The sequence below is a fragment of the Narcine bancroftii genome, chromosome 3, assembly GCF_036971445.1.
Source record: "Narcine bancroftii isolate sNarBan1 chromosome 3, sNarBan1.hap1, whole genome shotgun sequence".
Taxonomy (NCBI): Eukaryota; Metazoa; Chordata; class Chondrichthyes; order Torpediniformes; family Narcinidae; genus Narcine; species Narcine bancroftii.
The window spans coordinates 287,822,797-287,835,608 of record NC_091471.1 but is presented as its reverse complement, the minus strand read 5'-3'; the positions used below and the strand labels follow the sequence as shown (position 1 = coordinate 287,835,608).

The 12,812-nt window shown below is 46.2% G+C and overlaps 1 protein-coding gene across 7 annotated transcripts in view; it reads right to left on the bottom strand.

Annotated features, from left to right (window-relative positions):
- The window catches only part of LOC138758911 (zinc finger and BTB domain-containing protein 7A-like), a 167,689-nt gene extending 161,745 nt beyond the window's left edge, over positions 1-5,944 (bottom strand). For 3 of the 7 annotated variants that reach the window (XM_069928510.1, XM_069928509.1, XM_069928507.1), the window contains exon 1: positions 5,788-5,943. The gene's annotated coding sequence lies outside the window, so the exon portion shown is untranslated. Of the gene's footprint in view, positions 1-2,821; positions 2,931-5,354; positions 5,593-5,787 lie in introns of those variants that run through there. The other 4 variants (XM_069928508.1, XM_069928512.1, XM_069928513.1 and 1 more) reach the window with 4 other exon arrangements.
- Between the last annotated feature and the right edge of the window lie 6,868 nt (positions 5,945-12,812).

Sequence of the window (12,812 nt, the reverse complement as noted above, 5' to 3'; positions counted from 1 at the left end):
GTCCAAAGTTAACCAAAGAAAATATGAATCCAAGCTTAGCTTGCTACACTGTGATTTACTCTGATGCACCTGGGTCTAAACCAGATACTTGGCATCTCTTCTTAGATGCAAGTTCATCAAAGTCTGGGGTCAGAGTTTGCCTCCCACCTGTCTTGAAAGGTCCTGTTTTCTGTCTTTGGTTTGGCCATTTTTCGTAAGGGGTTTATTACACGCGAGTTAGGCGACAGGTCGCAGATACTAATGAAAGTAAAGAGAGGAGGTAGGGGCGATTAGCGGGCTGACGCCAACGCATTTGCAAAGCATTCTGGGATTTGCAGTATTAGCTGTGCATGCGCTATACTGGTGCGGCGGCCAGCGGGCCAGCTCTAATACATATTTGATATGATCTTGCGGGCCAAATATAATTATATCACGGGCCAAATTTGGCCCACGGTCCTGAGTTTGACATATGTGTTTTACTCCATAAAGAGGAACTCTGTGAACATAGAATGTCAGTGAGGGATTTTGAGGAGTCTTATATGACCTGTGTGTGTGAAATTATATAGAATCAAGATTTACAAACACCAGATTTTGTCCAAATGGATTTTACTGCTGGTAAGCTTGGTTAGCATAACGCTATTACCGTGCCAGCAACCCAGATTCTAATCTGCCATTGTCTCTAAGGAGTTTGTACTTTCTCTGTTCTGTGTGGGTTTCCTCCCACCCTCCAAACGCAAGGTGTTTGTAGGTTAATCGGTGTATTTAGATGGCACAGAGACACGGGCTAGAAGAGTCTGTTACCATGCTGCATCCTTATGGGGCAGCACGGATAGCACAACGCTGTTAGAGCACCAATGATTTGGACCAGGGTGCAAATCCCATAATGTCTGTAAGGAGTTTGTATGTTCTCCCCATGTCTGCATTGATTTCCACTTGGTGCTCCAGTTTCCTCCTACCATTGAAAACATACCAGGGGTTGTAGGTCAATTTGGGGTAATTGGGTGGCATGGGCAGAAAAGGCCTTATACCATGCTGCCTGTCTAAAAAAAAAAGCAATAAATCTGTGCTTAGCATTGTATCCAACTTTGTGCAACAGTTTCTAAGCCTTATTGACAACATTTATTTTATCTTTAATTTAAAAAAAAACTTTTTCTTCTAAATACAATGGCAATAATATTGATTCTGATGTGTATGTCACTATAATGAAGTAATCATTAAAAGAAATAATATTTTACCATTCATACAAAATATCAGGAAGCCTGTTACTGCAGTCCACTTCTAAATTAGCGAGCTGTGCAAACCCACCAGATGATTGAAATAGTAAAATGTACGCAGTCTTGTGGAAAGGTTTTTCCCTTCAAAGATCCCCCTCGATTGCAATACAGCAGATCCTTCCAATTCTCCCTGCTGACTGCATCACAGTAATGCTAAAGCCTTGCAAGTATCAATCTCTGTATCTGTGGGTGGGTTTGGGCGCGTCATTAAACTAAAAGTTCTCAGCTGGTCAAAGGCCACAAAACAGATTGCAAGCCTCGAACTCGGTGGAACGTGTTTTTTTTTTGAAAAACAAGAAAAATCTACTTGCCATTTATCAGAGCTCAACTTCATTCAAGACTGACAACAGCTGAAGCAGCAGAGTTTTATCCTGAATGGTCAGTGCTCCCCGTTAACATTGCCAGCAGCAGTATCCCAATCAGCAGTCGTGGAATATTTTAATCACAGAAGATGCCTAGTTATTGACAGAAATATAGCAGGAAGCCACTTTCTGTCAGGGAGTCAAGGCCAAAGGTCATGCAGCTATCGCAAGCAAACAGGATGCTGTCAGTTTCACCCCCTCCTCCCCAATTGAACCACAGTTCTGGCCGAGTTTACTATGATGAATGCTGAAAGTATAGATCATCTTTCAATTTAATGTTTCAACAGAGATCTGACAACTGCAATTAGGTTTTACTGATGATGTCATGGAGGATATTTGGGAAGGAGGTGGGGGGAAGAAATAAGCAGTGTTGCTAAGAGAATTAAAATTAGATCTATTAACATGAAACGCTGGTTTGACAGGTCATTGAGGGAAGTGACTTCAGCAAACTTGGGGCAAGTGCACTATGGGGTGAGGATGTTAAATATTTTAAAACAACAACCATTTCAAAGACATACACGAGTGTAAGTACAATCCAAGTTTCATTCCAGCAAAGTATTCTGGCTCAGTAAAGAGAATTTGAAGTTTTAAACCCAAATAAAATACATTGTAAAGTTGTCCTGTTGCACTGCAGATTCATGTAGCAACCAGTTGAGAGGAAAAAAAAACTCATATAGGATTTATAATCATACTACCTTGAACAAGATACGTCGAGTGTCTCACGGTTTTGTGTCCCAGAAAATTGGTAGCTGTAACATTAACCCCCTTTTCCACTGGCATCCCAGTTAATTGGTTGTGTAGTGTCCCAGGATAGGAAGCCCCTTGTGCCATTTCCACTGGGCCACACTTAACTGGGACATTAATTACTTTTCCACTGAGCACACTCATCCCCCAGAGATCGGCAGTTAATCCCCGCCATCAAATGACGTCATTTGACGCTGGCATTTGGACAGTTTCTTTTCCATTGAACCCTGCCCCAATAAATTCCCAGGAGAGGCCAGTGAAAAAGGGGTTAACTGGTATTCAGATAAGCATATTTACCCCCTCCCCCACACGAGAATACAAACACTATTTGTGTTCTACATACACTTATATTTGACTTTACTTGAAATTCTGGAAGATTAAACTATGAATGTACTATTTGAATTGACCTGGTTGTCATCCATTCTTAAAGGGACAGGGATTTGGTCATTCTAGAAGGCTCACCTGCTTAAAAGTTAGGTTTTCATTTTAGTCCAAATGTTTTAAACATCTTCAATCATTTCCAAAATCCTTCATTTATTTAATAAGAATCTAAAATTTATTCCAATCATCTCTGTAAACAAAGATACAAATTTAGGTCTCATTCTAGGAATGCCTAGGCATTCCTGTTGATAGATACCCAGAGATCAAAATATGGTACCATGTATAGTGTTTAGTTTTGCACTTTATTAGACCAACATTTCAAAAGAAGGCATTTTCTTTCACATGACTATTGTTTCTTCAGCAGATGTGAAATTCCAACTCTAACTTGTATTTCACTGTTTATACATCCAAAAACTATTTTAAAAGAAAGTATAATCTAAAACTAGAAATTGTGTGCCCTTCCTTCCCAAAAGTTTTAAATCCTTTGAACTGCTAACAAATGTCCACAACACCAACAGCAAGATTAATTCAGATACGGTTTCTAAATCACAACAAGTTTGAAGATATTTATTCATTTTCAAAACCCAGATTATTTTAATCCCAGTCAGCTTTACACTCTCTCTTGAGTTTTGTACAGAACAAGTCTCTTGTATCCAAAGTTTATTTTTGTTGCTGTTCAATCCTTCAGAAACATGTTCATGTAAAACACTCAATTCAGCAAACCATACCAGCCCAATTTCAACATCAAACCAGGAAGCCAGCCATCAAAAAAAAAAGTGGGGGGGGGGATGGGGAAAAAAAAGGTTCCCTCTGCAGCCTGCAGCAACCATGCACCTGTAATTCTTTAACATTCAGGGAACATTGTACAAGGTTCCAGTGTCAGCGAGGGAGGCCCCACCCCGGCCAGTGTCAGCGAGGGAGGCCCCACCCCGGCCAGTGTCAGCGAGGGAGGCCCCACCCCGGCCAGTGTCAGCGAGGGAGGCCCCACCCCGGCCAGTGTCAGCGAGGGAGGCCCCACCCCGGCCAGTGTCAGCGAGGGAGGCCCCACCCCGGCCAGTGTCAGCGAGGGAGGCCCCACCCCGGCCAGTGTCAGCGAGGGAGGCCCCACCCCGGCCAGTGTCAGCGAGGGAGGCCCCACCCCGGCCAGTGTCAGCGAGGGAGGCCCCACCCCGGCCAGTGTCAGCGAGGGAGGCCCCACCCCGGCCAGTGTCAGCGAGGGAGGCCCCACCCCGGCCAGTGTCAGCGAGGGAGGCCCCACCCCGGCCAGTGTCAGCGAGGGAGGCCCCACCCCGGCCAGTGTCAGCGAGGGAGGCCCCACCCCGGCCAGTGTCAGCGAGGGAGGCCCCACCCCGGCCAGTGTCAGCGAGGGAGGCCCCACCCCGGCCAGTGTCAGCGAGGGAGGCCCCACCCCGGCCAGTGTCAGCGAGGGAGGCCCCACCCCGGCCAGTGTCAGCGAGGGAGGCCCCACCCCGGCCAGTGTCAGCGAGGGAGGCCCCACCCCGGCCAGTGTCAGCGAGGGAGGCCCCACCCCGGCCAGTGTCAGCGAGGGAGGCCCCACCCCGGCCAGTGTCAGCGAGGGAGGCCCCACCCCGGCCAGTGTCAGCGAGGGAGGCCCCACCCCGGCCAGTGTCAGCGAGGGAGGCCCCACCCCGGCCAGTGTCAGCGAGGGAGGCCCCACCCCGGCCAGTGTCAGCGAGGGAGGCCCCACCCCGGCCAGTGTCAGCGAGGGAGGCCCCACCCCGGCCAGTGTCAGCGAGGGAGGCCCCACCCCGGCCAGTGTCAGCGAGGGAGGCCCCACCCCGGCCAGTGTCAGCGAGGGAGGCCCCACCCCGGCCAGTGTCAGCGAGGGAGGCCCCACTCCGGCCAGTGTCAGCGAGGGAGGCCCCACACCGGCCAGTGTCAGCGAGGGAGGCCCCACACCGGCCAGTGTCAGCGAGGGAGGCCCCACACCGGCCAGTGTCAGCGAGGGAGGCCCCACACCGGCCAGTGTCAGCGAGGGAGGCCCCACACCGGCCAGTGTCAGCGAGGGAGGCCCCACACCGGCCAGTGTCAGCGAGGGAGGCCCCACACCGGCCAGTGTCAGCGAGGGAGGCCCCACACCGGCCAGTGTCAGCGAGGGAGGCCCCACACCGGCCAGTGTCAGCGAGGGAGGCCCCACACCGGCCAGTGTCAGCGAGGGAGGCCCCACACCGGCCAGTGTCAGCGAGGGAGGCCCCACACCGGCCAGTGTCAGCGAGGGAGACCCCACACCGGCCAGCTCATGTTTAAATATCTTTAATTTTGGAATGGAAGTGACCCGCTCCCCGAGATGTCACCTTGCCTCACAAGGGCAAGGCCTGCACCCACAGGGCCCAGTGATGAGGCTTGGCCGCCGCCGTGACCGTGGGCCCGAGAAGGTCGAGCGAGCCTCATGGGGGCGGTTGAGAAAGAATCTGAAGCCTCTTGCTCTTTCGACTTGCATTAAAATTGCTGCCCAACTGAAGGCAGAAAGTGGCCCAGACAGCACCTCGGTTAACCACTAGTTCTCTACCACCATAAAAAGCAAATAAAATGATCGCCATTTAACGCATGAAGGAAGAGGAACTTGCGTTTCGAGAGCAGACCAGGCCCCCACCTCAGGGTCTTGTGCAGGCCCTCGGCCTCTCTTGCTGATTCAACCTAACTTGCATCGCTGACTCGTCCCGCCTCCTTGAGCCCGCGTCCGACTCCTCGTTGGCCGGCGCGCCCATCCGTCACGTCCACGGCGCGCGGGAGGGGTGGGGTTCGGCGGCCTCGCGTCGAATCCCCGCTCCCCTCCTTTGCAGCGCATTGGATTGTGGGAGTTGCAGTTCCCAGGTCCCGGCTGCCAGGCAACCGGGCGGGAGGACGGGGACTACAGCTCCCGGCAAGCATGACGCGGCGCTTGCGCGCTTTCCCTCCCCCCCCCTCCCTCCCTCGGTCAGTCGGGGGGCGAAACGTAAGCCAATGTACAGTAATACAGGAGGTAGCGAGAAGCCGGCCGGTGCGCCGGGTTCCGCATAACCACACGCTCCACACGGCATTTTTACCTTGACTCCGAGCCGTTCTGGCGGTTTGGGAAAGTAGAAGCGAAGGTTGAGCAGGTACCTGGTGGTCTCGAGTCTGATCGTGTTCAGGCCCAGGTTAGATGTGTCACCCACACACACTCACTGACTCCCTCCCACCCTCTCACTGTTACTATCTGCCAATAGCCCGTATGTAACTCACTCCCTTCCTGGTTCCACCAGGCCCTCCCACCCCCCCCCCCCCCCCTCTTAAAGCGGTCTTGTGCCCTCCCTCCGAGAACCAGGGTCCTACTTCCTCAGCTGCCCGTTCCCTTTTCAAAGCAAGCGGCAGTAAACCAATAGAGTGAGCAGCCTCGCCTCCTCGATGCCAACTATCTCCCCTTCACCCCCCCCACCACCACACTGAGGGTCTCCAGTGCCCCCACCTACCTTCACTCTTAAAGTACCCCTCCCCCCGCGGCCGTGGTGCTCATCTCTCCCTTCACCAATCAATTTAGTTCATCAAGGATCTTTTTTTAAAAGTGCTGTTGTAGGTGTAAATGATGGGTCTCCCTGCTGTGACCCCCCACATCTTTCCCAAATAATTAAAGCTGAAATCATACCCTTGGAGGTCAGGCTATGATTTTGTTAAAAAGAAATACCATCTTAAACAATGAGATAACCAGGGGCACAATGTGCTCACTGTATAAGGGTCATGGGCTTTTGTGCAGCTGGGTGTCAGAGATTTTAGTCAGAAGTTTTAAAACGATACATGAACCATGCTGTTGATAAGTGGGAATTTTGATGATTGCAGCTTTTCCTTTAGTATGCCAAAGCAAGACCAAAAGGCATTCTGTTCTTTCCACTCGCAAGATACCACCAGCATGATGAAGATTAATTGAGCAAACAGCATTCATTTCGATCAATCCTTCACATCCACAATTGTTGATTGTGATTAAATCTTACATTTTTCTATGATTTTATTTTCACGACTCTACTCAGTCAATTCCAAATGCAAATCACACTTTTCATTGGAAAGTTCCTTTTTCATTGCATTTCTGTCAATAAATATTATAATGGTACTACATACATATTGTTGATATTAGTGCACTAGACCCATTTCATTTATATCCCTCTGCCAATTTAATGGAGATTAACCTATTCCATTCCATAAACTATTCTATCTCTCGTAAATAAGTGCATATTATCTCTAGTCTGTCTTCATAACTCAACCATTTGATTCTTTGAAATAATTCTGATAAAGAGTCTTTGACTTGAAATTTTAACTGCTTCTTTTTTTGTCTGGCCTGCTGAGTGTTTTCAGCACTTTCTGTTTTTTCTTTGACAGTACTCACTGTTTCCAGTTCTCAAAGGATTCCTTTGGGCCTTTGGCATCAGTTCCCCAGATATCATTTGTACAATATAGTTTGATGGACAAAAGTGCTGGAGAAACTCAGCAGGGCACACAGCATCTATAGGATATGAAGGGTAACCAATGTTTCAGGCAAGGTAGGAGCAAAAAGCAGCCAGGCGCCTGAATAAAATGATGTTTGGGCTCAATCGCTCCAGATTCTTACCTATGTTGAGTGGCAAGAGTCTGGAGCTAGGTAAGTTGTCCAAGAAATTGGATCTGCTATTGCCATGCCCAAGTGTTGCAGGAAGTTTGATTGTACCAGTGAAATTACACCCATTTACAAACTTGAGCTTGGTACCTCTGTACAAAATGCACCACCACAGGTTTAGCATTTGTTCAGGGTCATTTGCTCCCTTACTAACAGATTCCAATGTTTGAATGGAACCTTGAACAATGAATGTTTGGAGCACATTGCACTGAGGTCACCAATGTAGATTATGAAATTACCATTCTCATTTCAAGGTCTTGTAGCCCCAGTCTGTCAGCATCAGTTTTCAGTGTTCAGGTTGTTTGAGACCTTATCACTGATTGTAGCCTCTTTACATTTCCTATATCAGAGTTACATGCTGCAGTTTATCTCATTGCAGTGTAGGAATTAATTGATGAGACGAACCCTTTAGTGGAAGGAAAAGTTTACCTGCATGGAAAGCTCCTGTGCATCTCTGCTCCTCTGCAATTTCCCGAACCTCATGGCATCTTTTCCATAACTGTTATAAATACCATCCGCCATGGCAAGAGATCCTTTACAGTCCAATGCCTTGTGCAGTAATTTAGTGAAATCAGCAGCTCCAATACCATGATTAGTGAAGACTCTGGAATGAAGAACAGCTTCTGTTCAGAACCTTACTGGTCCTGTTTTAGTGTAAGACTCTGATGAGATCCATGGCTGTTTCTAATTACTCACTTCTGCTTCTTGTTTTAATGATGGTACTGCATTCGTTGGCAACTCTTTGTTAAAAAGGTGTGGATGACAAGAAATTGGTTCTTTAATGTATTTTTGGCCATTTTGTGCGGGGGATCCAATTCTATGTTGGCAGTACACGTCAAAAATGAGTGAAATTTTGTTTCTAGGTATGTCTCTGCTGACAACAGATTTTCAGTTCAAATTGAAGAAAGTATTACTTGGCAAAACTCAATAAGTGGCTTCACGTAAGAAGAAGGGCTGGATGACAGAGTTGAGTGTGTTGGTCTCCCACTGATCACCTCCAAGATGAACTGCAGATTAGAAAAATACAAACTGCTAGAGCAACTCAGTGGGTCAGAAGGCATTCATGGAGTAAAAATGGACAGTTAATCCTTCAAATCTCGACCATTCATCATAACTGAATGTGGAGAAGAAAATAACCTGTAATGCAGTAAATAAAAGATGGGGAAGGGACAAGGGTGAGACAAGAGTCAGTGGGTGATTGGATAACTGAGGAGGGATAATGGACTGAAGGAGTCAGATGAGGGAGAAAGTGGAGTTGGGAGTGAAATGGCTGAGAATGGGTATCAGACGGAAAAAAAAAGAATTTTAAAAAGCGAGAAAGGAAGAGATGGGTGGAGATGGTCATGGGAATGGGGGGGGAAGGTGAGGGAGGAATACTGCTGGAGGGTGATAAGCAGGAACACAAAGGCTACCCGTGTTGAATTTGATAAGTAAGTAAGGTGATAATGGGGACCATCAGGGAGGAGGTGAAAGTCAAATGGAACCAGATAGGGGAGTTAGGAATAGCTGGATGGAACAGGGAAGGGGATGAAAATGAGGGATGGGGCTGGAGAGGGATTCAGGGACAAAAGTAGGAGACATTAAACTGGGGATGATGGAATCTAGAGCAAAAAAACAAAATGCTGGAGGAATTCAGCTGATTATGTGGTATTTATGGAGGTGAAGAGATCATCAGTGTTTTGGGTTGAGATAAAGGAGGGGAAGGGGGTCTGGCTACGCTAAGGACCATGGCAACCAAAAGCAAAAATTGAAGAAGCAACAGCTCAGCTAGGAACAGAGTGGAATCCTGATGAGGAGCATCAAGGGAAGACATTGAAAAGGCACTGAGCACCCTATAGGCTAATAAATCACCAGGGGACGATGGATTTCCACCTGACTTTTATAGACAATTCAAAGAACTGTTAATGCTCTTTTTAATAGATGTCCTGGACCAAGCAGTAGAAACACAGACCCTCCCGGAATCATTCTCAACCACTATTATTAGTGTTACCAAAAATGAATAGGGACCCACTAAAAACTTTGTCATGCAGACCAATATCCCTGTTAAATGCTGATTATAAAATACTAGTGAAACCATTGGCTAATAGGACAATACTTGCCAAACCTGATACATACGGGTCAAGCAGGATTTGTTAAAGCAAGGCATTCCTCAAATAGTCAAGGAAGATTATTTAATATAATACACATGACAAATTCTGAATGAAATCCAAGTATTACAGTCTCCCTAGACACCGAAAAAAGCATTCAGCCATTTGGAATGGCCCTTTTTGTTTAAAAAAACCCAATCTGCTGTAGGAACTCGGTGGTTTTATCAACATCAGTAGGGGAGGGAAGAGGGAATTGTTGACATTTCCAGGTTAAAAGCCTTCACTGAGATTTTGGAGAGGGGAGATAGTTGAAGATGAGAGGGGTGAGGCAGAGAATCATTGGGGATTGGTGAACTAGATGTGATAGAAACAGGGAGTAAAAAGGGGGAGGAGTTGCTCTGCTTGTTAAGGAGGACATTACTGCCGTGAGGTGGCAGGATGGTTTGGAGGGATCGTCCAGTGAGGCTGTTTGGGTGGAATTGAGGGGTGGAGGAGGCATGAAGGTACTAATAGGAGGGTATTATAGACCACCAAATGGGCCAAGAAAATTGGAAGAACAAATTTGTAAGGAGATAGCATATATGTGTAATAAACATAAGGTAGTGATCATGGGAGATTTTAACTTCCCTCACATTGATTGGGATACCCATACAATTAGAGGGCTGGATGGGCTAGAGTTGTCAAATGTGTGCAAGATAGTTTTCTTAATCAATACGTAGAGGAACTGACTCAGGACGGTGTAATACTGGATCTCTTGTTAGGGAACGAGATAGGTCAGGTGTCTGAGGTTAATGTTGGAGAACAAATTGGGTCTAGTGATCACAACTCTATTAGTTTTAGGGTAGTTTTAGGGAAGAGCAAAGAAGGGCCTAAAGTTGAGGTTCTGGATTGGAGAAAAGCAAATTTCGAAGGAATGAGAATGGCTTTGGGGAGTATTGAGTGGGACATGATTTTTTCAGGAAAGGATGTAAATGAAAAATGGAGAATATTCAAAGAAGAAATTTTGAGAGTTCAGAGTAGATATGTCCCAGTGAGGATCAAAGGAAAGGCTGGAAATCATAGGGAGCCTTGATTTTCGAGGAATATTAGAAATTTGGTTAGGAGAAAGAGGGAGGTGTACAAGAGGTATAAACAGCAGGATGATGAGGAATTGAAAGAGGACTACAAGGAGTGTAGAAAAAATCTTAAGAAAGAAATTAGAAAAGCCAAAAAGAGGCACGAAGAGGCTTTGGCAGGCAGAATAAGAATAAATCGAAAGGGTTTCTATAGGTACATTAAAAGTAAAAGATTAGTGAGGGATAAAATTGGACCCCTTGAGGATAGGGAGGGTAGGCTATGTGAAAAGTCAGAGGAGATGGGGGAAATTTTAAATGATTTATTTTCCTCGGTATTCACTAGGGAAAAAAAAATATTGTACCAGTTGAAGTAAAGAAAAATAGTGGGGAGGTCATGAATCATATAAGGATAACTGAGGAGGTAGTGATGGCAGTGATAAAAAAGATAAAGGTGGACAAATCTCCGGGTCCGGACAATGTATTCCTAAGGACACTCAGGGAGACTAGTGTACAGATAGTGGGGCCATTAACAGAGATATTTAGGATGTCACTGGTCACGGGGGTAGTGCCAGAGGTTTGGAGGGTGGCTCATGTTGTTCCGCTGTTTAAGTAAGGGTCCAAATGTAAACCTGGAAATTATAGACCTGTGAGTCTGACGTCTGTGGTGGGTAAGTTGATGGAAAATGTTCTGAGGGATGGTATTTACAAATATTTGGAGGTACAGGGAATGATAGGGAGTAATCAGCATGGTTTTGTCAGGGGTTGATCATGCTTGACAAACCTGATTGAGTTTTTCGAGGGGGTTACAAAAAAGGTTGATGAAGGGAAAGCTGTGGATGTTGTCTATTTAGACTTTAGTAAAGCTTTTGACAAAGTTCCCCATAGGAGGTTAGGAAAAAAGGTGGAGGCATTAGGTATAAATAAGGAGGTAGTGAAATGGATTCAGCAATGGTTGGATGGGAGGTGTCAGAGAGCAGTGGTAGAAAATTGTTTGTAAAATTGGAGGCCGGTGACTAGTAGAGTTCCTCAGGGATCGGTCCTGGGTCCACTATTGTTTGTTATATATATTAACAATCTGGAAGAAGGGGTGGTAAATTGGATAAGTAAGTTTGCAGATGATACAAAGATTGGTGGTAAATGGCTGATGGAATTTAATACGGATAAGTGTGAAGTATTGCATTTTGGAAAGGCAAATCTAAATAGGTCATATACATTGAATGATAGACAATTGAGATGTGCAGAGCAACAAAGGGATTTAGGAGTTATGGTAAATAGTACCCTCAAAGTTGATACTCAGGTAGATAGAGTGGTGAAGAAGGCATTTGAAATGTTGGCCTTCATAAATCGGAGTATTGAATTCAAGAATTGGGATGTTATGATGAAATTGTGCAAAGCATTGGTGAGGCCAAGTTTGGAATACTGTGTGTAGTTTTGGTCACCAAATTATAGGAAGGATATAAACAAAATAGAGAGAGAAGGTTCACGAGAATGTTGACAGGATGTCCGGGTTTGAGTTACAGAGAAAGGTTGAGCAGCCTGGGGCTTCTTTCTCTGGAGCGTAGAAGATTGAGGGGGGATTTGATGGAGGTGTTCAAGATTTTAAAAGGGACAGAGAGAGTCAACGTGGATAGGCTTTTTCAATTAAGAGTGGAGGATATTCTAAACAGAGACCATGGTTTGAGATTGGAGGGGGAAAATTATAAGGGGAACATGAAGGGAAATTTCTTCACGCAAAGGATAGTTGGGATGTGGAATAAGCTTCTGGCAGAGGTGGTTGAAGCAAGGACGTTATTTACATTTAAGGAAAGACTGGATAATTACATGGAGGGGAGAGGATTGGAGGGGTATGGACCAGGTGCTGGTCAGTGGGACTAGGAGGGTGGGGATTTGTTCCGGCATAGATTAGTAGGGCCAAACTGGCCTGTTCTGTGCTGTATATGGTTATATGGGTGAAGGATAATGGACACATGAGAAGGGTAAGGGGTGGAATTGGGAGACAGAGATGAGTGATTGGAAAGGACCAGACAGAAAAAGAGGGAAGAGTGGGATTGGAGCAAGATGAGCCAGGGAATGTGAAGGTGGAGAAAGGCGGTAGCAGGTAATTAGCCGGAACAAAGGGTACCATTGCTGGAATCTGAGCAGTAAAGATGATGGCAATGAGAACCATTGGGAAAGGTGATAAACAGATGGAACCAGAAGAGGGAGTGGACCTGGTGGATGAAATACATGGACAGATGTGGATGAACCTAGTTAAGAGGGGGATGAAGATGGGGGAAAGAGGTTTATGGGAATGATGACAAAAAAAA